Raw genomic sequence first — 13,897 nt, forward strand, 5'->3', positions numbered from 1 at the left:
GGATAAATATTCCGGTTTCTCAGGTGGGGGGCAAGGCCATAGAGCTCCCTAGAGATTATGACCTTTGTCTTTGGCTTCCAGGGTGGGTAGAGAAAGACCATCAGCTGGGGGCAGGGTTAGGCATGTCTGAACTCAGACTCTCCTTGGGTGGGGCTTGCTGCAGCTGCTGTGGGGGGTGGGGGGTGTGATTCCCAGGCCAATGTAGTTATGCTCCCAAGGGGATTATGGCTGTCTCTGTTGCATCACACAGGTCACCAGGGAAGTGAAGGAAAGCCAGCAGCCACAGGCCTCACCCAGCTCCCACACAGCCTGCATCCTGAAAGGCTTGTCTCACTCCTACTGTGCTCCTGCAACAGCACCAAGTACATTTCCAGGCAACTGGTGAGCAGGGCTGAGAACTTGCCCCAGACCACAAGTCTCCCAGCTGAGAAAGCACAGCTCCTCAGTTGTCCCACAGAGCCTGCAGTGGCAATCCACCTCCTTCAAAAGTTCTGTGAATTCTCTCAGCTTTCCTGGTATGTTCCTGTGGTAGTTCTTGGAGCAAAAGTTCACGATGTGGGTCTCCACCTGCTGCTCTGTCCCTCCACATGGCTGCTGCAAGTTAGTGCTTCCTCCTATCAGCCATTTTTCTGATAACCAATCCTCAAGCCCATTTTGAGGTTTATTATGTTATACACTTAATGATGATGATGATGATTACCCTTAATCATAGCACTATTGGCCAGGCACAGTGGCTCACACCTATAATCCCAGCACTTTGGGAGGGTGAGGTGGGAGGATCACAAGGTGAAGAGATGGAGACCGTCCTGGCCAACATGGTGAAACCTTGTCTCTACTAAAAATACAAAAATTAACTGGACATGGTGGTACATGCCTGTAGTCCCAGCTACTTGGGAGGCTGAGGCAGGAGAATTGCTTGAACCCAGGAGGCAAAGGTTGCAGTGAGCTGAGTTCATGCCACTGCATTCCAACCTAGTGACAGAGCATGACTCCATCTAAAAACAAACAGACTCCACAACAACAACAACAAAAAACCCATAGCACTATTATCCTATGTTATAGATATGAAAATTGGGGCTGGGATGGTTTATACAGTTTGAGCAAATTTAGGTAGGACTTCCTTTCCTTCCTTCCTTTCTTTTCCTTCTATTTATTCATTCAATCTTTTATTACATATTCATTGCCTATACTGTGTCTAACACTCCAGTGTATATGTGCCTTACATTGGACTGCATTGTATAAGAAGGCAATAACCTTTTATTTCTTAAGCCACTGAGATTTCTTAGTTGTTTGTTTTTGGTTTTTGTTTTTTATAACAACCCACAACTGACTAATGCAAAAGTATTGGTCAAATCTGTCCTTGTGACTTCAAATGTTGAAAAAGTTAATATATGGAATTGTTTCCTTCTAATGTGAATAAAACATTTGAGATGGTGTGGTTATGATGATGGGACTGTATGACAGCTTATTGCAGTACTCACAGTTCTAACACATTTGCTATGTGATATGTTTACTTGGAGATTAAACCACATGCCCTGTGTATTATTCAGGGTGTGTGTATTCATTTATTTTGACCTGGTACTTTTATTCTATTTGTACTATGTACAGAGCTTTGGTCTTCTCATTTCTAATCAGTTTTCTCTTTCTATCTCTCTGTACTCTCAACTGTTTTAGTGTTTAGTCTAGTAGTAGTTTCTAGTCTAGTAGTCTATTTGGTCTTTCCTGAAATGTTTCTTTAATCTTTATGATTTTTTCACAGTTTTATCTTCCTTACATCTTTAAGATCTTCATTGCATAAATGTTCAATGATGCACGCAATTTTTTATTGAATACACAAACACTCTGAAAGTCACATTTTAAAAAGCCCTTTAATGCATTGTATTACGTTCAAAATCAGTGATGCAAGTTTAATATTATATGCTTAGCATGTTCCAAAATTAATTTAAAATATTAAGCCAACATGTCCTTAGAAATGCATTCAATTTTTTTTACCTGACAGTGTCAATTTTTCATATTATCACTGGGAACTTGTCTTTTCATTGGTAGATGTGATTATCTGAAAACTCACTGAGCTGAATCTTGGAAAAAGATAAGAATTTGGATTTTAATTGGTTCTTTAACAGCCCTGTGAAATTAATATATAAAGAAGAAATAAAAAACAGCAAAAAACTGAAAAACATTGGAAACTATAATTTCACTTACTTTTATTCTTAATAAGGCAGGAAAATAAAGGAATTATAGATTTTCTGGAAGAATAATTGTCAGAAGAGAAAGTTTCCAGAGTAAACTCCACTGACTTAGTTCATTTCATGCAGTCATTGAGTAAACTGCCACTCTGTGCTAGGCACTGGCAATACAAAGATCTGTAATATGTGTTGATCAAGGTATGTATGGATGGAGTCAGTGAGAGGTAGATATGCAGACAGGCAATTACAATACAATACTTAATTTCCCTAATAAAGCAAGCCTTGTACAAAGAACAAACATTTGACGTCCTTGGGAAAAGAGGAACACTTCATACAGGATGGGCCAATAATGCAAGGACTAATGGGACTTGGTAGAGAGACAAGGGCATCCAATATTGGTAAGGTAGTATGAACAGCTCTGGATAAAGACAGGGAAAGCAGTGAGTGCTTGGGAAATTGCAAACGATTTGGTGTGCTTGGAGAACAAAGTGAGAAGTGGATAGGATGCTGGGTGGGAAGGGTGAAGGTGGAGATGACAAAAAAAGACTGTAGGCAATACTACTGGAATATAAGTTTATCCTTAGGAAATGATATGTTATTGTGTGATTTTAAATCAGGGAGTCATAGGATCAGAGTTGTGTTTTAGGAAGATCATCTGTCAATGGTGTGCAGGATGCAAGAAGTTGCCGAGGATGATGGCCAGAGGGTAGCTTAGGAGCCTACTAGCATAGTCCGTGTACAAAATGAGGGACTGACTAGGGGAGGGCCGTAGAGAAACACAGAAAGGGAGGAAGATACGAAATATTTAGGAGATAGAATTGAGTGGATTTGGTACCTCATTAGATATAATCAACGGGGAAGGAAAAGGTATCGAGGATAAATGTCAGGTTTCTGGCTTGGTTAATTGCATTCTCAGTGTTTTCACTCATAACAATAAGAAATGCAGGATCTTGTAGACTGAATTTTGACCATCCCCATTCATGTGTTGGAGCCCTAACCCTCAACATCCCTGGGTTTGGAGATGGGGCCTTTAAGGAGGTAAGTAAGGTTAAACGAGATCATAAGTGTGGGCTCCTAATCTGATAGGACATATAAGAGGAAGAGACACTACATTTTTCTCTTTCCGTCTTTCTCTTCCTTGTTCTCCCCCCAATATCCCCTCTCTTTCTCTCTCCTCACAGGAAAGGCTAGATGCTGACAGCTTGATCTTGGACCTCAAGTTTTCTGAATTGTGATAAATAGATGTTTATAATAAAGCCACCCAGTCTGTGGTATCTTGTTGTGATAGCTGGACCTGACTAATACACAGGGCATGTGGCAAGTTTAAGGGGAAGATGTCTTTCTGAAACATTTGAATCAATCAGAAGTTCTTTTGGAACAACTAAGGAAAGATGTCAGGTAAGTGGATGAATATATGTCTTTGAGTCAGGAGAGTTCTGGGTTGAAGACATAATTTTGGAAGTTACTGGGAAATATGCATAGTAGTGGAAGCCTTTAAAATGGTTATGATGGCTGCCAGTGAACAGGCTGATTCCTTCATCTATTTAGCAAATAACTAACAAATATTTACCATATTCCAGAAATTCTATGCACTTAGAGAGTGAATAAAACAGTAATCCCTGAGCTTCTAGAACTTGGAGAAAGACAGTATATGATAACTGTGATATGAAAGCATATTATACAGAATGTTAGAATAGAATAAATGATGTAGAATAAGATAAAGTTAGCTAGGGTAAGAGGAATTGGGAGTGCTGGACTGAGGCAAGGTGAAGATTGCACTGTTTACAAGATAGTCAGATAAAAATGATTTGAAGGAGGGTGGGAGACCGCAAGGATTTATCTCGGTGAAGGGCATTCCAAACAGAGGTAACAGGCGCTGCCAGGGTTTATGGCTGGGATGTGTTGACCAGGTGGTCAGTGTGGCTTGAGTGGAGTGAGTGAGAAGAGTGATGGTAGATGAAGTCGGAGAATTCACAGTAGGGTAGGTGTTCAGATCAGGGCTCCATATAGGCTAAGGACTTTGACTTTCAGTCAAATGTGATGTAATTGGGGATTTTAAGTAGAGAGTGATGATAGGCTCTGCCTTATGTTTAAACACATCATTCTGGCTGCTTTATGAGAACATAAACTGCAATAGGGCAAGTGCTGAAGCAGAAAGACTGGCTAGAAGGCTATTCCATAGTTCCAGAAGAAAGATAGATGGTGGTAGCTTGGATCCACTTGCTGACTGCAGTGAGGGAGAGAAGTGATAGAATTTTGCATATATTTTGAATGTAGAGCTAGAAGGATTTGTTTCTGGATTGGTAGAGTTTAAGAGAAAGAGTCAAGCATGAGACCAAGCTTTCCAGCCTTAGCATCGAGAAGTATGGAGTTAGCTTGTACTGAAATGGAGCAGATTTCTCTTTTTTTCTTTTTGGTTTCAGTGGAGGGTGGCGGGTGGGGGTGGGGGGGCTCTGGGGGGCAGGGGGTGCAGTGCAGAGAGAGGGAGGTAAGGGAAACTTTTTTTGATATGTTAAATTTGCTTGTCCAGTGCATATTGAAGTGCAAATGTGGTGAAGGTAGTTGGATTGTTTGAGTTTGAATTCAGGGAAGAAGTCTGTTCTCAATTTACAAATTTGAAAATTATCAATACATAGATGTTATTTAAAGCCATGAGACTGAATGAAACCCCTTAAGAAGATATTACAGACTGAGAAAAGAAGAGAGCTCAGGCATGAGTCCTGGGCACTCTAATATTAAGAGATTGAAAAGAGAAGTGGAAAACAGAAAAAAAGGTTGAGAAAGTGTGACCAGTGAGATAGAAAGAAAACCAAGAACGTGTGGTTCCTGGAAGCTGAGTGGAGGAAGCAGAAAAGGGATGAGGGATCAACTATGTCAGTCACTTATACAATAACGACTAGGCCGGGTGTGGTGGCTCACGCTTGTAATCTCAGCACTTTGGGAGGCTGAGGCAGGCAGATCACAAGGTCAGGAGATCGAGACCATCCTGGCTAACATGGTGAAACCCAGTCTCTACTAAAAAAATACGAAACATTAGCCTGGCATGGTGGCTGGCGCCTATAGTCCCAGCTACTTGGAAGGCTGAGGCAGGAGAAAGGCGTGAACCCAGGAAGCGGAGCTTGCAGTGAACACAGATGTGCCACTGCACTCCAGCCTAGGTGACAGAATGAGACTTCATCTCAAAAAAAAAAAAAAAAAAAAAAGTAGTAAAACAGAGGTTCCCAGCCTTTCTTAGTTTATGTCACCCTTGCTGTCTTGGTAGTTTTGTATGGGTCTCCTAGGCCAAAAGAAATACATAACAATTTTGTTTATTAAGTGGCCTTACCCCAAACATTTCATAAGTATTTTTGTCCTATCAACTTAGTAGCCATTTGGAAACCTAAAACATACAAATTTAAAGAAAAAAATTAATATTTAATTTTATTCTAAAATAACCATAATTACTTTCTAATGAGATGCGTGTACCCGTTGGATATTGTTAGGAATAACGTTAAACCTTGGAACCTGTTTGAGAACTGCCAAATTCATTTCCTATTCCACACTGGTTTTTGTACAGTCCTTAACTTTTTATTACAAACACCAGAAACTCAGATCTGCAAAAATACGATATCATTGAAAGGAATGCAGTGCAATCTAACATTGTAATTGTGAGCTAACTTGAGCTAGTAGCTTGGGCAGAATTTGAGAGATATGTTTTCCTTGAAATTTTAAAATATCCCGAGGGGTTCAGTGAGTTTGCTGGCTACTTAGGGAGCCTTGGAACCTAGAAGGAGAACTGAGGTGCCGAGAATTGACCACTGGGTTTTGCAGCCGGATTCATAGATAGGTAGACCATATATTTTATCATCCAAATAGGGATAACACAGGTAAAAATGAAAGGGTGCACTAGCATTATTAAATGTGACATCTGGAGTAACAGATTGTTGGGGAAAACTGGAACTATTGACTACCTAGTAACTTAGGTAGAAAGGTGGGGTGAGAACCTGATTTGAGTGTCTTTAAGAATGAATGAGAAAAGAGATGTTGAAGGCAATGAGTACTGAAGAAAATTGAGAGTTGAGAACATAGCCTAGTATTTATGGAGCTGACGGAGGAAAAAAGAGCAAAATGATAGGAAAGAAGCAAGAGACAAACCAAAGGAGGGGAAAACTGCAAGGCGGTTGTGTTTGATGGCATCAAATGCAAAAAGCAAACAAAATAAAACAATTGAAATGTATCCATAGGACTTGCAAGAAAGACAAGAACAGTCTTTGTTGACCTATGGGGATTATTAAGCTAACATTTAGTTAGTTGAGGCATGTAGAGAAGAAATAGAGGCAGCTTATTCCTTGTAAAATAGATGAGTGGGGCAAATGCTAGAAAATGTTGCATGTAAGCAGGCTGAATTATTTGAAAATGTATCTCACACTTGAGAATCACCTTTTTTTTTAAGCATTTGATGTGATGTTATTGTTCATCTTTGTAACTGCTTTGTAATTTTATATGCACTTATGATCATTGAATTTATTCCCGTGGGAAGAAAACCTGAAAAACATTTCAAGGCCCATTTAAACTCTCATCTCTTCCTCAGTGCTTTCAGAAATCCTCTGAGATTTACACTTTCTTTCATTTCTTTTTGAGAATTTGTCATTTTGTTTTTGCATTTAGTCTTTTACTGATCTCTTATTTTCAAAGTGTAAGCCTCCTTTTCCCAGTAGCTATAAACATTCTGAACTGTGACCCTCCTGGCATGCATCAGGGATGCTCTAACCTTGCATGGGCTGCTTATAAAGACCCCCTTCTTCTTTGCTTCAGATCTGTGTTCAAATGTCCCCTTCATAAAGAGGCATGTCCTAGGCACACCTATTTAAATTGCAACCTGTCTGATATGCTTTTGATGTCCCCTCCAAATCTCATGTCAAAATGTAATCACCAGTGTTGAAGGTGGGGCCTAGTGGGAGGTGTTTGGATTATGGGGGCAAAACCCTCATAAAAGGCTTAGTGCCATCCCCTTGGTGATGAGAGAGTTCTCTGGAGATCTGGTTGTTTGAAAGTGAGTGGCATCTCCCCCTTCTGTCTCTCTTGTTCCCACTCTCATCATGTGATGTGCCTGCTTCCACATCACCTTCTGCCACTAGTAAAAGCTCCCTGAGGCCTCCCCAGAAGCTGAGCAATGCCAGCACCATGCTTGCATGGCCTACAGAACCATGAGCCAATCAAACTCTTTTAAATTACCCAGTCTCAAGTATGCCTTTATAGAAATGCAAGAAGATCCTGACACACCTTCCTTCTCTCACCCCATTACCTGTATCTCAATCACTATTATCTTGCTCCATTTTTTCCTAAAACATTTTCAAATTCTGACATATAATTACTTTTATGTTTAGTGTTCATCTTCTGTGTTCCATGAAATAGAACATAACTTCCACCATGGCAGAGATTTAGGAGGAAGAGGGTGGTCTCTTTTGTTCACTGATGATCCTAACAGCCCAGCGTATAAAATATACTCAATAAGTTTCTTCTTGAGTGAATAAATTTGATTTTTATGAATCTCCTTCAGCAAGTCTCCCCTGTGGCCTCAATGTCTCCTTTTTTAATTTCAAAGAACTGACTTGAATTGGTTCGGAAATCTGAAAAGTTTCCTAAATTCCCAAAGCCATGACAATTGCTTCCTTTATCTCTCGGGCCGAAGCACATTTCTGTCTAGAGTGGCCAGTCAAGAGCTTTTCTTTCTTTCTTTTTTTTTTCTAAGCCTTGAATGAAATGCTTTTTGAAAATTACATGGACTACTTTCATGTTCCACATTTTTATTTAGAATTTCTTTAATTGACTTTTATCTTTTTTATTTGTCCCTTTTGTGTTCCCTTATACTTTTCATACAGCTTGCTGCCTCAAAATGCTGTTTGATGACACTGGTTTAGAAAATAGAAAACAGATTTTTCTTTTCTCCGAAGAAATAGAAAACTTTCCTCTGTACTCCAAGGGATATACAGGAAGAATAGAAATATGAATTTGAACTATGACTAAGAGTCAGCATGTACTTTCCTTTCTCTGGAAAAAGAAAAGAAAAAAGCTGGAGAAGTAAAGCTCAGAAGCACGGTTGGGTATGGCTGAGTTAAGTAGACTACATGAAAAATAAACAGTCAACAATCTTATAGAGAAAATGAAGTTTGCTCTTTGATGTAAGAAAAAGCCCACTCACCTTTATTTTTGAAATGTCCTGAGTTGAGGTAAACAATATCTATTTTTGCTATTAAAAAATTCTATTTCTGTCTGATATTTTTCCCAATTGATAGAAATCAGAAGAACACTCCTAGAGAAATTAACACTAAAATGCAAAAGCACTGTAATAGCTTCTCTTTGATATTATGAATTGACTTTAACCTGATTTGCTCTCTAAATTTCTTAGGTTATTTCTGAATTTTGTTTATAGTTTATTAGCATGTTAAATATTTTTTGTGGTTTTGATTTGCATACATATACAATATTTTGGTTATATTAAAAATAAAATAACTGGTATGTGTTTCCTACCTCCTGATTTGTTTTCTGTTACTGGAATAAGCCTATTTTTACATTGCTGTCAGGCCTGTTTAGTTAATAGGATGTGTTAGCCAGTGTTTTCTGTATATACTTCAGAGGCTTTAGAGTTTTGCAGTTCAGCCCATTGCCTTTTTAAATTACTAGGTTAGAGTGGTTTTAGGTTTACAGTGAAATTAAGCAAAAAGTGTGGAGTTTCCACATACTGCAGCTTCTCCCCCTTCCCCTACCCCATCACTATAATGCAGTCTGCCTCACCATCGAGATGCCCTACCATGAACAACTATAAGCCAATAAATTGGAAAACCTAGAAGAAATGGATAAATTCCTGGATACATACAATCTACCAAAATTGAATCATTAAGAAACAGAAAATCTGAACAGATCAATATCAAGTAACAAAATTGAATCAGTAGTGAAATGTCTCCCATCAAAGAAAACCCCAGGACCCGATGCCTTCACTGCTGAATTCTGTCAAACATTTAAAGAAGAACAATCTGAACAGATCAATATCCAGTAACAAAATTGAATAAGTAATAAAATGCCTCCCGTCAAAAAAAGCCCAGGACCTGATGCCTTCACTGCCACATTCTCTCAAACATTTAAAGAACTAATACCAATACTCTGTAAACTATTCCAAAAATTGAAGAGAAGGGAATACTTCCAAACTCAATCTATGAGGACAGTATTACCCTAATACAAAATCAGACAAGGACACAACCAAAGAAGAAAACTACAGGCCAATATCCCTGATGCACATAGATGCAAAAATCTCAATAAAATATTAGCAAGCCAAATTCAACAGCACATTAAAAATACCATTAACCATGATCAAGTAGGATTCATCCCAGGTATGCAAGAATGATTCAAGAATATGGAAACCCGGCCAGGTGCGGTGGCTCATGCCTGTAATCCCAGCACTCTGGGAGGCCGAGGCAGGCAGATCACCTGAGGTTGAGAGTTCGAGACCAGCCTGACCAACATGGAGAGACCCCATCTCTACTAAAAATACAAAATTAGCCGGGAGTGGTGGCGCACTCCAGCCTGGACATCAAGAGCGAAACTCTTTCTCAAAAAAAAAAAAAAAAAAAAATGGAAACCAGTAAACTTGATATATCACATTAACAAAATCAAGCACAAAACCCATGTGCTTGGGTTTTGTCAAATCTGCGGGAACCTTGATCTTGGTTTTCTAACCTCCAGAACTGAGCAGTAAATCTGTTTTTAATAAATTACCTAGTCTAAGTTATTTTGTTATAACAGCCTACATGGACCAAGACCCCTTCCCACTCAAACAAATAAACATATATATAAATATAATATATATAAAATAATATATGTCATATATTATTTTACATTTATATAATTTACAAATATATAAATTATATATAAATATATATAATTACATATATATTTAAGAAATTATGTATATATACTCAGTTTGCAACCATATAGATTATGAGTAAGGTGCAAGGTGGCTTTGATAGGAGGAATACTGTCAAATAGGTGTTCTTAGCTTGTTGGTCCTGGCATCATTGAATAAATTTTGACTTAAAAAAAGATTTGACTTCTCATTATATAGAGTATTATTTGGGAAATGATTCCCAATGAGTTCCATGAATAACTTGACTTGGAAAAGGGGAATACTAGAGTTGTTGGTTAAAGTTTGGCTTGAAGTTTAGTAAAGTTTATTATTTATATCTGTGGTTATTTCAAAAATCAGTAGCATTTTATACACCAATAGTAAACTATATGAAAAAGAAAGCAAGAAGGCAATCCCATTTATAACACCTATAAAAATACATAGGAGTAAATTCAACCAAGGAGGTGAAAGATCTCTACAATGAAAAGTATAAAACATTGATGGAAGAAATTGAATGAAAAGATATTTTATGTACAAGAATTGAAAGAATTAATATTGCTAAAATGTCCATATCACTCAAATAATCTACAGATTTAACACAATATCTATCAAAATACCAATGACATTCTTCATGGAAATAGAAAAAACAATACTAAAATTTATATGAAAACACAAAAGACTCCAAATTGCCAAAGTAATGTTGGGCAAAAGGAAAAAAACTGGAGGCATCACACTACCTGATGTCAAAATGCACTACAAAGCTATAGTAACAAAACGCCCTGCTATAAACATAAAAGTAGACATATGGACAAATGGAACAGGAAAGAAAAGTCAGAAATAAATGCACTCACTTAGAGCCAACTTATTAAGATTTAAGTATGATCCTAATAAGACCATAATGTATACAGGCACTAAGTTAACTAAAAATACACAAATACTTTAGGCATGCAAATTTGAAAGTCTAATCAAAGACATGGAAAACAATCTGGAAAAGTGGAGTGACATCCCATGTACTTAGATGGAATGACAATATTATAAAAATGTCACTTCTCCCCAAATTAATCTATAAGTTAAGTGCAATTATAAACTTTTCTGTTGGATTTTTGAAGAACTTAATGAAGACCCTCTCAAGTTTATTTGGAAGGATACAGATCCATGAACTAAGTTGTCTTTAAGAAGGAATGTACAAGCTTGCCCTTCCAAGTTGCCCTTTCTGTTTTTCTGCACTATATATATATATATACACGTATCCACATACATATATAAATAATAAAAATATAATAATATGGTTTTGTCTGAAAGAAGCACCTAAAGATTTTAAGAGTATTTTAAGAAAACCAATTCACTAGAAGCTTTTGGATATGATATATTAAACATCATAGAAAAGAGATAACTTAACATGCACCTCAACTTACAGTCATAGCATGAGCACTGAGGAACTTTCAGCTGTTCTAATTAGGCAAATACTATTTTGGTCACAAGAATCAGCTTGTATCGTGCCTGTATTTGCTTAGCTAAACTAATAAAGTATCTTTGGTTTGGACTGAGGTCTACTTAGTTTACTGTAACTCCGTTTTCACCTCATTAAACAGTGACAAGCTTGACTTTCACATTTAGGCGTGAATTGCCACAGTTTTGATTTGCTAACAACGGCCTACCCTAAGTGAGAAATTTCACTGAGTGATGTCCCCTGAAGTATCAAGTTCTCACTTAAACTAATGAAGTGCTTAATTAATGAAGCTGCCAATGGCAATTTCTTTTTGTAAAACATTGTATGCTGTTAGACCGTTAACCAGGCTAGAAAATAACCTTACTTTTTTTACACTGGAACCCATTCTTCTTAACAAATAAGTCCACCATTTAAAAGTATTTGCCTTCGTAGTTCCTGGCTGAAGATCATTGAAATAATAGCCTTTGTGGAGTCCTTTTCTTTGAACCAGGGATTATTTTGTGATTCAAATTGTACTTTATATACAGTGACAGTTAATACTGCTTCTAGGATTTCTAACTAAAGATTGTGGAAGAAATATAAAACGAAGTAACTTTCTCAATAGAAAGCCTTCCTTTCTATTTTTCTGATTAGAAATCAGAAATATATACTCACTAATATGTTTTTAGAATGGGCATTCAGGTTGAGCACAGTGACTCACACCTGTAATCCCAATACTTTGGAAGGTCAAGGCAGGAGGATTGCTTGAGGCCAGAACTTTGAGAAGCTGGGGCAGCACAGTGAGACAACATCTCTAAAAAATAAAAATAAAATAAAGTGGACATGGCAGTGTGCACCTGTAGTCCTAGCTGCTAGGGAGGCTAAGGTGGGAAAATCACTTGAGCTCAGGAATTGGGTTATAACGAGCTATAATTGTGCCACTGCAATCCAGCCTGGGTGACAAGGTGGAAAAAAAGGAAAAAATAAAAGTGCATTCAGTGAAAATCACACACAAATTTATGAATTTGAGATGTTGTAAAGTATTTCACAATGTATTATAAATACTTTTCCGTGTTATTAAAAGTGTTCAGGCCAGATGCCGTGGTTCACACCTGTAATCCCTTTGGGAGGTCGAGGCAAGAGAATCATGTGAGCTCAGGAGTTCCAGGCCAGCCTAGGCAACATAGTGAGACCTAGTCACTACTAAAAATTTAAAAAAAAAAAAAAGCTAGGCTTGTTGGTGTTTGGAGTTGGGAGCTACTTGGAGGTTGGAGCTACTCAAGAGGCTGAGATAGGAGGATCACCTGAGACTGGAAACTATTTAGCTATTTTTTTTACTCTCATAATTAATGTTGCAACAAACCAGGAAAATGTTTCTTTATGGCCTCTTTACTGAGGTGAACAAAAGAACAACCTGCAGGCTGGGCGTGGTAGCTTACACCTGTAATCCCAGAACTTTGGGAAGCTGAGGCGGGCAGATCATAAGGTCAGGAGTTCAAGGCCAGCCTGGCCAATATGGTGAAACCCTGTCTCTATTAAAATTACAAAAATTACCCGGGCATGGTGGTGGGAGCCTGTAGTCCCAGCTACTCGGGAGGCTGAGGCAGGAGAACCACTTGAACCCAGGAGGCAGAGATTGCTGTGAGCGGAGATCGCACCACTGCACTCCAGCCTGGGCAACAGAGTGAGACTCTGTCTCAAAAAAAGCAAAAAAAACAAAACAACAACAACAAAAAACAAAGAACAACCTGCAATGTGCACTATTTGTGGGAATGGGAGAGAGTGTTTCTAATTGTAATTGTAGTTACAATATGTAACTACAATATGTAATAGTTACAAGGAAGCCAGTACTTCATTGGTTTAAGGTGAAACATTATTGAGACACATAATACATATACTCATTCAGACTCATTTGTGATTTTGCAAGAAATCATTAATCAATCTATCTCTTATTACTTCCTAGCAAGAATGAGGCAGCAGGACATGGAACTGGTAATTATGACTGGAAGAAAGTTCTGGAACATTGGTTGCCCCAAGGTAGATAGGTCAATTAAGTCCTCAAGTTAGGACTTTAGGTAGACACAGGAGAAGTAAATGACTGAAATGGAGGATTAGAGGAGCACTTTTGGAAAATAAATGTACATCATAAATCACATGTATGAATAAATCACATCATAATAAAAACTATGATATGAATGATTGGAAAATCAAGCAGGCTTTCAACTTAAACATTAGTAACTTTCAACATTGTAAGTTGGTAATATTATGGCCCTGATTAATTTTAAGATTAAGTCACCTTGCCAGTGGTAATAAATATTTGTTTGGTTTGTCAGGTGTTAGCTATGGTCTGAATGTTGTTGTCCTCTCAAAATTCATACTTTGGAGCCTAAATCCAGTGTGATA

The 13,897-nt window shown here is 37.9% G+C and overlaps 1 long non-coding RNA gene across 1 annotated transcript; it reads left to right on the plus strand.

Moving 5' to 3' along the window:
• Positions 1-295: 295 nt before the first annotated feature.
• LOC129525682 (uncharacterized) lies at positions 296-8,329 on the plus strand. Its single transcript, XR_008670109.1, has 3 exons — positions 296-515; positions 3,368-3,584; positions 8,048-8,329. It is a non-coding gene; the product is annotated as an uncharacterized lncRNA (long non-coding RNA).
• The last annotated feature ends 5,568 nt before the right edge of the window (positions 8,330-13,897 follow it).

The sequence above is a fragment of the Gorilla gorilla genome, chromosome 10 (genome assembly GCF_029281585.2).
Source record: "Gorilla gorilla gorilla isolate KB3781 chromosome 10, NHGRI_mGorGor1-v2.1_pri, whole genome shotgun sequence".
NCBI lineage: Eukaryota > Metazoa > Chordata > Mammalia > Primates > Hominidae > Gorilla > Gorilla gorilla.